The sequence below is a fragment of the Spinacia oleracea genome, chromosome 1 (assembly GCF_020520425.1).
Source record: "Spinacia oleracea cultivar Varoflay chromosome 1, BTI_SOV_V1, whole genome shotgun sequence".
Classification (NCBI taxonomy): Eukaryota; Viridiplantae; Streptophyta; class Magnoliopsida; order Caryophyllales; family Amaranthaceae; genus Spinacia; species Spinacia oleracea.
In genome coordinates, this window is record NC_079487.1 from 5,778,914 (window position 1) to 5,793,451 (window position 14,538).

Here is a 14,538-nt window from a genome sequence, read left to right on the forward strand (position 1 = left end):
AAGCCATCGCACAAGTGGTGCTCGCTGCGCGCGCGCCAGCGCTCGATGCACGCGAGCCATCGCTCGCTGTGCGCGCTCGCCAGCGCTCGCTGCGCGCGCTCCAGCGCTCGATGCACGCGAGCCATCGCTCGCTGTGCGCGAGCCATCACTCGCTATGCGCGAGCAATTGCTCGCTGCGCGCGATCGACGCTGGGCGCAGTGCTCGTGGCACGCGAGCTTGCGCTCGCTGCGCGAGCTTGCGCGAGGCAGTGCGCGTTGTGGCGCAGCTCGCTTGCTGCCCACACGCGACTGCCATGCCTTGCCTTCGCCCATGCCCATTCGTCCATAGCTCGTGGCCCACGACACAAGGCAGGGCTACTGCCTTGTGCTCGTGCACCATGCCCCTGCTCATTACATTCGTGCCGCACGGGCGACGAGCTCCCTTGCTCGTCGTCGCATGCCCGCACTATACAACACCCCTTAAGGGTAACACGAAGCGTCCATTGCTTTGTGCGTGCAAGTTATATGAACGAATCGCATAAAAAATTTAAAATTTATATTTAAAATTAATGACAAATTAATAAATAATATTAATTTCATAATTTTAGGGCGAAAAATCGAAAATTTATTATTCAATTGATTTCCGATTATTATGGATTCAAGCCTAGGTCATAAAAATTTAAAATTTATCATAAATTTACAATTTTTATGGTGGTTTTTAATCATAGGTTTCTAATTAAATTATAATTAATTATGAAAATCAAATTAATTCTAAATTATTCTAATTTTCAACAAATTAATCATAATTACAAATTAGATTGCATAATTAACAAGGCTAGGCATTCAAACTTGTTAAACATATACAGTAGGTCAATCAAAAATTCAAGATTTATCAACAAGAATCGCAAATATTTAATTTAACATCTTAAATTTACGAAATTTTGCATTCGAAAAGCTAAAACCTTCAAAAAGTCATAGTTAGGCTTCGAATTTGAGAATTCTGGGTTCGGCAGAAAAAATTTTAGAATGCCTTTTACATGCGGAATTGACACAAAAATCACTCGATTTGGATGAGTAACGAAGAAACTGCCGAAAAATTGCGTACGTATAATTAAATAAACGCAATTTGCAATTAATTAACAATTACGAAAATTAATCACCCCTTTTAATTCATGCAAATTTGTAATATTTAACCATGTTCATGCAATTTAGATTATGAAAATAATAAGGGGCTCGTGATACCACTATTAGGTTATGATACATATGACAATTCATAAATCATGCGGAAAAACCATTTAGCCAGGAAAACATATTATTTACACATAATCATATAGCATAGTTTAGATGCATACTCTTTGTTGCGTGCCTTCCCTAGCTGCGCCCGAGCCGAACAAGAACAAGTCTTTAGGACTCCAAGTGTCGTCCCTCCGTAGATAGTCCACAGCACGTCCGGATCCGCCTTAAGATTGACCAACTAGAATCGCCCTTAAGGTACTAAAGATTTTCGGCACTCTTAGGTAAGAAATGTGTCTGAATTTTCTCTCAAAAACTCACTTTGAATACTTGAATAATCTGTTAAAATATGTGACCCTAGGCACGTATTTATAGAGTTATGGAAAGGGTTTTGGAATCCTATTAGGATACTAATTTATTTAATTATAACCCTACTAGGACTCTAATTAAATAATCATTATCTAATAGTTTTAGGATTTAATCACACTTCGAATTCTGATTACTTCAGGATTCCTGCACACGCAATGCACGAGCACCGTACACCCGCGCAAGCCTTGCGGCCCACGCTAGGCGCACAGCGCTCGGCCCATTGCTGCGCTCCGCGCGCGCGCGCCCAAGGCCTTGGATGGGCCTGGCCTTGCGCTGGGCCTGGTCGAGGCTTGGCGTGCGCTGGTGTGCGTTGGCTCGCTGGGCGACGGCCTGGCTTCGTGCTGGGCCTTCGTCTAGCGGGCCTCGTCCGATGCTAATTCGTACGATACGCTTCCGATTAAATTCCCGATTCCGGAATTCATTTCCGATACGAACAATATTTAATATTTCCGATTCCGGAATCAATTTCCGTTTCGAACAAATATTTAATATTTCCGTTTCCGGAATTATTTTCCGATTCCGATAATATTTCCGATTCTAACAATATTTCCGTTTCCGGCAATATTTCCGATTCTGGCAATATTTCCATTTCCGATAATATTTTCCGATACGTACCATGTTTCCGTTTCCGGCAACATCTACGACTTGGATAGTATTTATATTTCCGATACGATCCATATTTCCGTTTCCGGCAATATCATCGTTTCCGGAGTATTCATTTCTTGCCTGTGACGATCTCAGCTCCCACTGAAACCAAGATCCGTCGATTCCGAATATCCATAGATGGAGTATCTAATGCCATTAAATACTTGATCCGTTTACGTACTATTTGTGTGACCCTACGGGTTCAGTCAAGAGTAAGCTGTGGATTAATATCATTAATTCCACTTGAACTGAAGCGGCCTCTAGCTAGGCATTCAGCTCACTTGATCTCACTGAATTATTAACTTGTTAATTAATACTGAACCGCATTTATTAGACTTAACATAGAATGCATACTTGGACCAAGGGCATTATTTCCTTCAATCACCTATCAAACGAAGTATAATCTTAAGATCGCAAGATTGGGATTGTCCTCCCATAAATCGGGATGAGATGCTTAAAAGTTGTACAAGGCCACTCGGAGAGCTAGAAACTGTGAAATGCATGGCCGTGCTCGGATGAATCATAGGCTATGATTATCTGTTAATTTGATCAGTTGAACTCTGAAACCGAGAAACACCTCTGGACATAATAAGTATGACAACTCTTACCTTATGTTCAAGAGTAAGCATCGAGCGACAAAGGAATAGGAAATGCACACTTGTCCCTAAGGACAAGTGGGAGACTGAAGGAAATAATGCCCTTGGTCCAAGTATGCATTCTATGTTAAGTCTAATAAATGCGGTTCAGTATTAATTAACAAGTTAATAATTCAGTGAGATCAAGTGAGCTGAATGCCTAGCTAGAGGCCGCTTCAGTTCAAGTGGAATTAATGATATTAATCCACAGCTTACTCTTGACTGAACCCTTAGGGTCACACAAATAGTACGTAAACGGATCAAGTATTTAATGGCATTAAATACTCTATCTATGGATATTCGGAATCTTGGTTTCAATGGGAGCTGAGATCGTCACAAGCAAGAAATGAATACTCCGGAAACGATGATATTGCCGGAAACGGAAATATGGATCGTATCGGAAATATAAATATTATCCAAGTCGTAGATGTTGCCGGAAACGGAAACATGGTACGTATCGGAAAATATTATCGGAAATGGAAATATTGCCGAAATCGGAAAATAATTGCCGGAAACGGAAATATTGTCAGAATCGGAAATATTATCGGAATCGGAAAATAATTCCGGAAACGGAAATATTAAATATTTGTTCGAAACGGAAATTAATTCCGGAATCGGGAATTTAATCGGAAGCGTATCGTACGAATTAGCATCGGACGAGGCCCGCTAGACGAAGGCCCAACACGAAGCCAGGCCATCGCCCAGCGAGCCGCACGCACAAACGCACGCCTCGACTAGGCCCAGCGCAAGGCCAGGCCCAGCCAAGGGCGCGCGTGCGCGAGAGCACAGCAGCGTGGGTTGTGCGCCTGTCGTGGGCCGCAAGGCTTGCGCGGGTGCACGGCTCGTGCAATGCTTGTGCGGGAAATCCTAATCCTATTAGGATTTGTGCAAAGATTAAAATCCTAATCCTATTAGATTTGTTTTGTTATTTAGAGTCCTAATAAAGTTCTAACTAGCAAATCCACATCCTAGTAGGATTACAATTCCTTTTCCATACTCCTATAAATAGGTGCCTAGGGTCACAATTTATGGGTACGATTGAAGTATTCAAAGGGTAAGTTTTTGAAATAAAAATCAGCCATACACTTGCAAACACTAGCTGAAATTCCTAAGCACCTTAAGGGAGATTCTAGTTGGTCTAACTTGAGGCGGATCCGGACGTACTGTGGACTATCTACGGAGGGACGACATTTGGAGTCCTAAAGACTTGTTCCTGTTCGGTTCGGGCGCAGCTAGGGAAGGCACGCTACAACATGTATGCATCTATTCTATGCTAAATGATTATGTGTAAATAATATGCTTTCCTGGCTATATGGTTTTTCCACATGATTTATGAATTGTCATATGTATCATAACCTAACACCTTAATGCTATTTAAATCAGATAATCGCGATCGATCTAGTATTATATGTTGCATATTGCTAAGATCAACTCAGATTAGTTTAATAGTTAACGCATGTCCCTTCAATTATTTATGCTGAGCTAGTAAGGATATCCTGCCTCTGGAGTTATCGACGAGCGAGTACTCCTCTCAGTAGTTACAGTCCCCCGAACCCTCAATCTCTACCCTGCGGGTGTACGTTGAGCGATCCCCACCACCAGGGATCACAAGGGAACCTACGGCCGCCGTGGTCAAACATAATTGCACTCCCTTTATGTCACGATAACCGGGTTTTGTCAGTTTTTCTCATTGTCGTTAAAAACTGAATGACGACTCCTATATTACTAGTCACTTGGGTGTAAACTCACAGGAAATCCAATTACACTTGATTGAAAAAAGAATCGTCACACCCACCAGGGACGAGGTCACGCATTAGCCTCGTGCTTTTTCGACCCCCTCACAATATTCTATTGTTTGATGTTCTATACCCAAGTAGACATAGAGTTCAAGTCACTGAAACTATGAGATTCTTCTATTAGATAGTGAAGAAACATAGAGTTCAGTTCACTGAAACTATGAGATTCTTCTAATAGATAGTGAAGAAACCTACAACTTGCAGTCAAACTATTATCAAGATAATAATGAGTATGTGACTTGTAAGAAAGCTATGGCAAAATATAGATTCCCTAAAATGGTTAGAGGCCATATAATAGATTCAAATGTTTTAGATGGTTAAAGGCCATAAAACAGAATCAATGTTTTGATGACAAAATTGACATTTTGTTGATTTGCAAGAATAGTTTCACACCTATTGGTTGCAAGTTTGTTTTAAGGATAAAAACCATCAAACATGAAATTGTGTCTTCACACACAAAGCTAGATTAGTTGCTAAAAGGTTACAAGCAAATTCATGGCGTGGATTGTGTTGAAACCCCATGCATAATCGTAATGCTCAAGTCTATAAATCAAGCAATGATTGCATATTGGTACATATGGCAATTGGATGACAAAACGTATTCCTCAATCAAATCTTGGAATAAACTATGTACATGGTATGTCATAGGATTTGTGGATCCAAATAAATGCTTGAAAAAGGAAAGCTAGCTTATGAAATCTAAGTACAAATTTAAGCAAGCAATTGGGAATTGGAATTATATTTTAATGAAGCTAATAAGCATTTTAGTTTCATAAAATGTACATGATTCTTATAGATGTATAAGAAGTTTAGTGGGAGTATGTAAAACTTAATTGGTCCTATGTGTATCACACACATATCTCTCTATTGTGAAATAACATTCAAATGCTAATGATTTAGATTTGAAAATTATTCATCAATGAATGGACCAAGGAGAAACTTAGTACATACTGGGTTTTAAGATCTTTTTACAAAGATCTTATAATATTGTTTTGGATTAAGTAATGGCATTTACTAAATGAAACACGAAAGACTCCATTGGAGATATTCGACCCATATGAATAAATCTAAGTAAAGAATGTTTGAACTATGTATAAGCATTTACTAAGTTAAACATCAAAGAGTCTGAATGAGATTCTTAACCTATATTATATGTCAAAGAATTTAGTTGGATTTAGTATCTACTGAAACTAGATGAGCTAAAGTTACATGGATAGAATTCAATTGGGAATTATTCTGCAAAAGAATTTATCATGTATAATATAATATGAGGATCGCCAAACACATATCGTATGACTTTAGGCATGACGAACATATACCAATCTCTATTGATCTAAGTAAAGATCAACTAGATTGAGATCAAGAAAAACTTATGGTACTTGAAAAGGTACATAGGAATAGTTCTTGGTTCAAGGAAATAAAGATATGCTAAATATTGATGCTACACGCATAAACACTCGCAAAGGATCAAGCAAGATCCCTTTGTGGTTAACCATTGGCAAGGACGAGCTATAGAGCACCGTGTTTTGAAATGGCAACATGGATTGAAGACCATGAGTTCTTGCGTGGGAAATTAAATATTAATTTCTATGTTCTAAGATATAGTTGGAAAGTCTTCTGCATATCTGTGAACTGCTTGGATAAGTAAATCCAAACAAAGCATAATTAGCAACCTATACAGTTGAAGTAAAAGTACTTATTGCCTAAGAAGCAATAAAACATGGTTGTTTACGTTAAAGAGTTCTTCTCTGAACTTGGGTGGATCACATGTCTGCTGGCTTAATGGTTTTTCATTGCAAAATGCGTAGAACCACTATTGTAGCAAGAAAGACTAGATCACAAAATAAACATACTCAAAAGATCTTATCATCTATCTCGAAGAACATTCGATGAAAAGAATATTAAGATTGGCAAAGCATGATAACTAAACCTATGCAACAAGTGAGAAGCAACACTCACATTGTAGCACTGGAAATCAACCATAGCTTTGAATTCCATGAACTGTTTTAAAGATGGGTTTGAGGCCCATGGTTGTAAAACATTAGGGTTGAACATTTATCATATATGAAATGTTTTTTCATATTCCATTTAATCTTGGTTTAGTATTAAATGACGAGTCCCTTCAATTTGACGATATATTCAAGATAGACTGTCAGGACCAGTCATGTGACTAAGAAATGTCTATCAAGTGAACTTTAATGTCAAAAGTTGAAAATGGTCCCTGGTCGGATGTTTTCTATAAAGGTGGTCGCATAGAAAACGCTAGACGACTAGAATGCAAGATGACTAGTAGTTCTGTTTCTTGAACTATGTGGATATGGCAATGTCGCAATCATTTGCATAGATACTTACTTTGGGAAGACTAGTATCGGACAGACCTATGAAACTTTACTGTAAGGGATGAAAATCTGTCATAAGTAAATTTCATTAAAATTATTAGACACTAATCCTCAATACCTGAGTGATTTGAGATTACTTGTTTGAGAACTGGTTACTTTGACGTTGTCAACCGTCGCACCGTGTAGACACCTACTTTTGTCCCCATTCCCGAAAGGGAAAGGTTCGATGATGAAAACATAAATCTCCACTTGACAACGCATCTCCTATAAAATAACGAATCTCAATTCCCCTTTTCATTTCACCCAAAACCTGCTATTTATGGAAACCTGCTAAAAATAGTAACTGTCGTAAAGGGTAGCTTCTAAAAGTGGCAAGTCATAAAAGATAGAAACCTGTCAGAATTAGGTGTTGCACTCCAACATAAATCCTAAATGAGATAGAAAACTGCGAGAATCCTATTCCTAATATGATTCGGAAATAAGAGTTACGTATTAATTAAAATCCTAACGAGCCTAGAGTTCGTAACGGGTCCAGACGCATTCCGTCATAAAATTGATACGCACTAAAAGACTCGATTAAGTCTCAAACACTACGGATTTCAGGAATCCGAATCTGACTAAGAAAACAGCCCAGACCCTATTTTCAACGCCTGGCTCTGGGCGCCGAAATCTTCGGCGCCCAGGCCTGGGCGCTGGAAATACCTGGGTACGTATTTTTTCCTAATTCTTTGTGTATTAGAACTCTGCAATTCTATCTTTCCACGGACTCTCCCCTATAAATACAGCCCCAAATTCGACATGAAAGGAACACACAATTATATTCTGAGTATTGACTCTAAACCCCTAAGCCTAAGCCTCACGCTGCGAAATTGTTCACGCGTTCTGTCGCAATCGATCCATAAATCGAACAGAACGTATCCTGTCCCATAATTTGAGATTCGTTAAATAAAAAGGAGAAATAGCAAAGTCAAAGTGGTTAGTTTTTTGAGAACCGTGACGCACCTCTCAAGGGTGCGTCGTAATGTGTCCCTTTTCGATGATTTAATTGCTTTCCTCGCCCTTTTTATAAACTGTTAAACTAACTAAATCTGATTGTTCTATCACGCCTAACAAATATAATATTTTTGGGAAATTGGATTATCATGCTAGGTCCCTTAATACTATCTAAATCAGATAATCGCGATCGATCTAGTATTATATGTTGCATATTGCTAAAATTAACTCAGATTAGTTTAATAGTTAACGCATGTCCCTTCAATTATTTATGCTGAGCTAGTAAGGATATCCTGCCTCTGGAGTTATCGACGAGCGAAGTACTCCTCTCGGTAGTTACAGTCCCCGGAACCCTCAATCCCTACCTTGCGGGTGTATGTTGAGAGATCCCCACTCCAGGGATCACAAGGGAACCTACGGCCGTCGTAGTCAAACATAATTGCACTCCCTTTATGTCACGATAACCGGGTTTTGTCAGTTTTTCTCATTGTTGTTAAAAACTGAATGGCGACTCCTATATTACTAGTCAATTGGGTGTAAACTCACAGGAAATCCAATTACACTTGATTGAATAAAAAAGAAGCGTCACACCCACGAGGGACGAGGTCATGCATTAGCCTCGTGCTTTTTCGACCCCCTCACAGTGGCGACTCCACTGGGGAAAGTGAAGGAAATACTCGTGCTTGTAGGTAATCAAAATAGCCGAAGGGTGAAACGATCCTACCCCGCGTTTATTTCCCAATCAAGTTGGGATGACCTGAAAATCAGCATATTAATGTGAACGGGCAGAACCGCATAACGAATCTCGGCTCCCTCGGGAGTTGGGACTAAGGATACCCTTTTTCGCCAACAGGGGGGTGCATACGCCGCGCATGTTGCCCACTCGGTACTTGTGCAGGTAGTACACCTATCCCGAACCCAATCGCTCGCTCATTAGGTCCCTCTCGCCTGCATGCCCCCTTGGCTTGCACTTGCGGGTTGGCCTCTTGGGCGAAATTCGTCTGTTGAAGACACTACCTCGACCGGGGCATGTGTTGGATCTACGATAGAAGCGGTACCAAGCCAGGCGCAAATAACTACCCATAGAAGCCTATCATAAACTACATGACATGTTATTATCGCCTCATGATAAATGTTAGTTATGTGTAGCGAAATATGTGATTGTGTGTGACAAGCTATCCTAGAAAAAAACCAACGACGTTAAAAATTGCCCAAACATTCATAGACTAATTTGCCAAAGAGTTATACCGAAATACGTGTTCCGCAAGCCCGAATGATCGCCACAAAAATAAGCGACGCTCGGGATGGCCTGTAACGAATCCCACAAACGCCGCTACGCGTAAAGGACGTTATTAGGCAAGCACGCAAATCGAAGTGCATAAACAGAAGACAGAAAACGAGAACCAGCCAGGGACGCATTTTCAACGCCCCTGGCTGGGCGCCAGAATTTCTCACGCCCCTCGCTGGGCGCTGAAGTTGCTGCTTGGCCTTCTGGTCAGGCGCAGCAGCCTCGGTGCCCGCGCAAAAGGTAAATACGTAGCACAAAAAAATGTTCGTAAAAAAAGAATTGCTACGAGGGCGTAAGAAAAACACTCGATTTCAAAAGCGACTCGTAAAAAATTAATAACTCTTTGCGTCGTTGTTAGGCCTCCTACGACGACAATGCTCGACACTAAAAACCGAACATGCTAACAATTATGAATGTCACACCGGCAAGTGTTTCGAAAATCCAAAGAATGACCAAAAGAAAAAAAAACTAAAAAGTGTACCAACAAAAGAAAGAGTGAAAAACCAATAGAGAGAGTCGAAGTCTAGACTAAGTAATGCTTGAAACTTTGGGAACCTAAACTTTAGCTTATCTTATGCCTAGGACTGGTCCTGCCACTTGGTGCCGATCAGGGAATCATAGGTTAGTGCGTCTCGAAGATACATCGCCAACATCAGGTTTAGTGACTCCAAGCTCCGTCCGTCATCCCTCATTTCAAGGATCTCCGCTTCCCCAACCTCGATTCGCACCTTCAAACATGTCCATCGAAGATTTGCGAGACCAGATGGTCCAAATGACCCAACTTATGGGCCAATTGAAAATGGAAAATGAAGCTTTAGCGGCTGCGCAAGCCAAAAATGACCTCGATAACGAGAAGAGGATTGAAAAAATGGTCCTACAGCAAACCATGGGGAGAAAATACTTCTCCCTTGATCCTGAACCTTTTCCTGGCAAACTACCAGAAAAGTTCAGTTCATCTGACTTACCAAAGTTCAAGGCCACGGACAACCCCCGTGATCATCTACTGAGCTGTGTGAATGCCATGAACTTGGAAGGCGTGGACAAGTCCATGTATTTACCTGCCTTTCCTTTGTCCTTGGAACCTGTGCCACTCAAATGGTACTATCACCAGGACCCTAAGCTCTTCCCCACTTGGGAAGACTTTGTCAATGTCTTCATCAAGCAATACTCGTCGAACATGGATTTCCAAGTCACCATGCGCGAGCTGGAAGTTCACTTCCAAAAGAAAAATGAGGGTTTCACAACCTACTTTTCTAGATGGAGGGACCAGGCGGCCCAGCTAATCAATAGGCCTCCCGAAACAGAATTGGTCCGAAAATTCATTGACAACCTGGACCCGGCTTACAGACAACACCTTAGGTACCTGGGACTTGACACTTTCAAAAGAGTTTATGATGTGGGAATAAAGATCGAGGACGACCTCGCCAAAACCATACAAAGCAAACCCACATATAAAAACAACACCTATAATCGGGGTAACACATCCCAAGCCCAAGAAGTCCATGCTGTAGAAGAGACTCCCGCCCGAAGAAGCCCTGGAAGATGGGTCCGAGACCGAAAGTTTGCCCCACTCGGGTCGACTTTGGTACAAGCCTTTGAAAGACTAACCAATCAAGGAAAGTTGAGACCTATTGGCCCCACCCGTGACCCTCCTGTCAAGGGAAAATATTGGGTCGAAGGTACTTACTGCAAATTCCATGAAGGAAATGGGCATGACACTGAAAACTGCTGGAATCTAAAACATACGATCCAGGACATGATAGAGGATGAAGTGATACCTCTCCCTAACGTTGGCAAACCCAACAACAACAAAAGCCCACTCGGCTCTTGTCACATCTCTCTCGACCAACCAGAGAACTTCGACCCCACGGTGTATATTACACCTCAAGGTGCACCACTCGTTGTGGTCCCTATGGATCGAATCGAGAGAGAAGTGTGCGGTGTGTGGGATGATGATGCTGAAGATATTTACCTATTTCAAGTGTCAGGCCAGGACATCTTCACTGAAACTTGGCCCGGGTATGCTCTCATTGACACCACCCCTCAGGAGCCCGAGGTTGACAACCTCACCCGATCCGGAAGAATATACCAACCAGATATTCACCCACCTCCTATGGACGACATCCCAGTTAGGCAAACTCCTGAGAATGGACGGCACGCCACCGTCGCAGAAGTCATTGAAAATCCTCTCCTGAAACAACTAAAAAGAACCAAGGCCGAGATTACCATTTGGGATCTCATGTGTACTTCAAAGGAACATCGCGAAAAGCTTATTCGCTCACTCGACCTCATCTCAGTACCTACAGATATCACACCTGACTCATTGGTTAGCCATGTCACGAGAGATGCCGGAGAAAAGGCCATAGTTTTCACTGACAAAGACTTGCCCAAAGAGGGGGGTGCTCACAATAAAGCCCTTTATCTAGTGGTTGGATGCAAAGGACAAAACATCCCCCTAGCGCTCGTAGATAATGGTTCGGCGGTTAATGTCTGCCCATTGCGAACCGCCCATTGCTTGGGGCTAGGAAACGATGACTTCCAAACCTCCACGCAAGGGGTACGAGCTTATGATAACTCCCGAAGGCCTGTATTGGGAAAAATCAACCTTACCATACAAACCGGGCCTGTGGCACGCACCACGGAGTTTCAAATAATCGACATCAAGCCCACTTTCAACCTCCTATTGGGGCGACCCTGGCTCCATGACTTAGGAGGTGTGGCTTCTACCTTGCACCAAATGGTTAAACTTAACCATAACGGGGTAATACTAGAAATCCGCGCCCCTCCTCTCGACGTCAGTTGTACTATGGTTGGAACGGCCGAAACTGCAGACGACCTTTATGGGTTTCAAATGGAAGAAGCAATCCAGTTCATTGAAGACTATGACCCAGCATTCCTAGACCCGCATGCATCCCGAGTCATCCCTAGAATGCTGTTAGCTCAAGGTTATTTCCCTGGAACCCCATTGGGCATAAGGAGGAAGGAATGCACATTCCATCCTTTACCCAACAAATCTACTCCCTTTGGCTTAGGCTATGAACCAACGGAGGAAGATATTGCTGACCGCCTGTTTAGGCTACGCCTTAACAAGGCCAAACAAACCACCCTCCTTCCCCCATATCAAAGAACCCTTAACGGGATGTTCGCTCGGAAAGGAGAAGGACACCCATGCTGTGATTTCCCTCAACCCTTCGTTCAGGATGGCTTGCTAAAACCCGGATTTGAAATTTTCCATGAATGCCACACCTTGGATGAGGCACCCCACCTCACCAAGACTAAAACAGCTGAAATATTGGACAACCAGGCCCTATGGACATTGTTTAAGGAACCGAGGCCTATGGAGGACGAGACTGTGATGACTACCCTAGCTTTACAAGATGAAGGTTTCGATCCAACCCGGTTAATCTCTCCTGCATCAACACTGGAAGAGATCGAGAACGGATGGGTGAAGACATATCAGTGGGTCAATGCAAAAGGAATAGAATTCAAGATGAGTACCGGTGAAGGACCGAAGTTTTATGAGACCAAACCCCAGGCTTGAGCCACATAGAGCACCCGTAGTAAAAAGCGCCTAGTAGTTCTTTAGATTGGTAGAAAAATAATAAAGACTTTAGATGGTCCTAAGACCCCTTAGAATATAGGTCAGTTTTATTTCAGTGTGTTTTCCTTACTTTCCGAATCAATAAAGGCGTAATATTTCTCCTAAATTTTTTTATTCTAACACTAAATAAAGCACCAAATGTACTTGCAAAATACAAAAATATAGAGGCGGCCCACTCTAGGCCCAACAAACAAAGCCCACTCGGTTTTGAAATAGTGCCATGGGAACCAATTCCCGAAACCCACAAAATAAACCACACTATCCCATTCATATCCCCAAAACCTAAAAAGCCAACCAGTGTCATCATAAGAGTCAATCCATGCAACCCAAAGAAATCAAAGGAAATCAAAATCCAAAACAATGCAAATGTTACCAAAAAACAGATACATAAAACATAATTCCATCATACCCTTCACTAACAACACGCACTTCAACCCACCTCAAAAACCTACACAAAGATCTTCATAACTTCCGCACCCTAACCCCATTTTCAAAACTGTTTCGAGTCACGAATAGAAAAAATTAATCCGGACAAAAATGCATTTCACGCTAACAGTCAAAAAAGCCTCCAAAATAGCCTCAAAATTGACTTTAAATACGAGCAAAAAATCAAGGCACAAAAAAAAAGAAATAAATGCAAGAACATGTGAAGCAAAGCGTCCAAAATTGACCGCCCAAGTCATTTTCAGCGCCTAGGGCTGGGCGCCGAAATTTCTGACGCCCCAGCCTGGGCGTTGAAACTCTCTGCCTGCCAAAAATTTTGTTTTCAGAAGTGCTCGTCATTTTATCCGCACACAACGGAAAAATAACGAACACTTGGGGGGTACAGTACGTATCCAAATAGGCTTACCAAAATATAGCCATACAAATTAGTCGAATTTCATTTTTTACGCGACTTACGGCAAAAAAAAAAAAAAAAACGGCAGACGAAAATAATGATAATACTTCACTCATTTGACCGGTTAAGTAATATGCTACCACCTCAGGGCATATCTACCGAAATCCGGCATGATAGAACTTATTCTAAAGCTAGAACTACGCGCGACCTGATTCTGATAAGATACGTAGGCAATCCTTACCAAGGATTCGGTCCAATAAAAAAAAAACATATTCTTTGTGCAAAAGTGTTAGACATATAAAAACATAAAAAAGAGGAGAAACAAAAAATAAATGAAAATGAAAAATAAAAATACGCCTTTATTGAGAAATAATAAGAAGGAAAACAAAGTGCTAAGAATAAAAACAAACACAACTGAAATAAATAGAGGGCACCTACACCCTAGCAAGAACTACACTACTCTAGTTCTTCCGGATCATCAAATAAAGTCTTGTAGAGGGCAATGTTCGCAGGATCCATCCCCACAGTCTTCTGCGCTGCCCCAATATCAATCTCCATAAGAACCGGCTCCTGGACACTAACTTCCAAAGATGCCAAGGCTTCAGAAACATTCTCAGTTATAGCTCGCTCAGCCTCAAGGGCACAGACAATGGTGGGAGAAGGATTATTATCATCAACTAGACTAGCCACTGTTTCCACAGGCGGCTGAGCCTTCCTAACCCATACATTGTTCCGGCGACGATCTCCGCGAGAACTTGCATTTGTTTTAACAACAGCAGGCCCCTTCATGTTAGGCACCTTTTTAGGCCTGAAACTAGAACG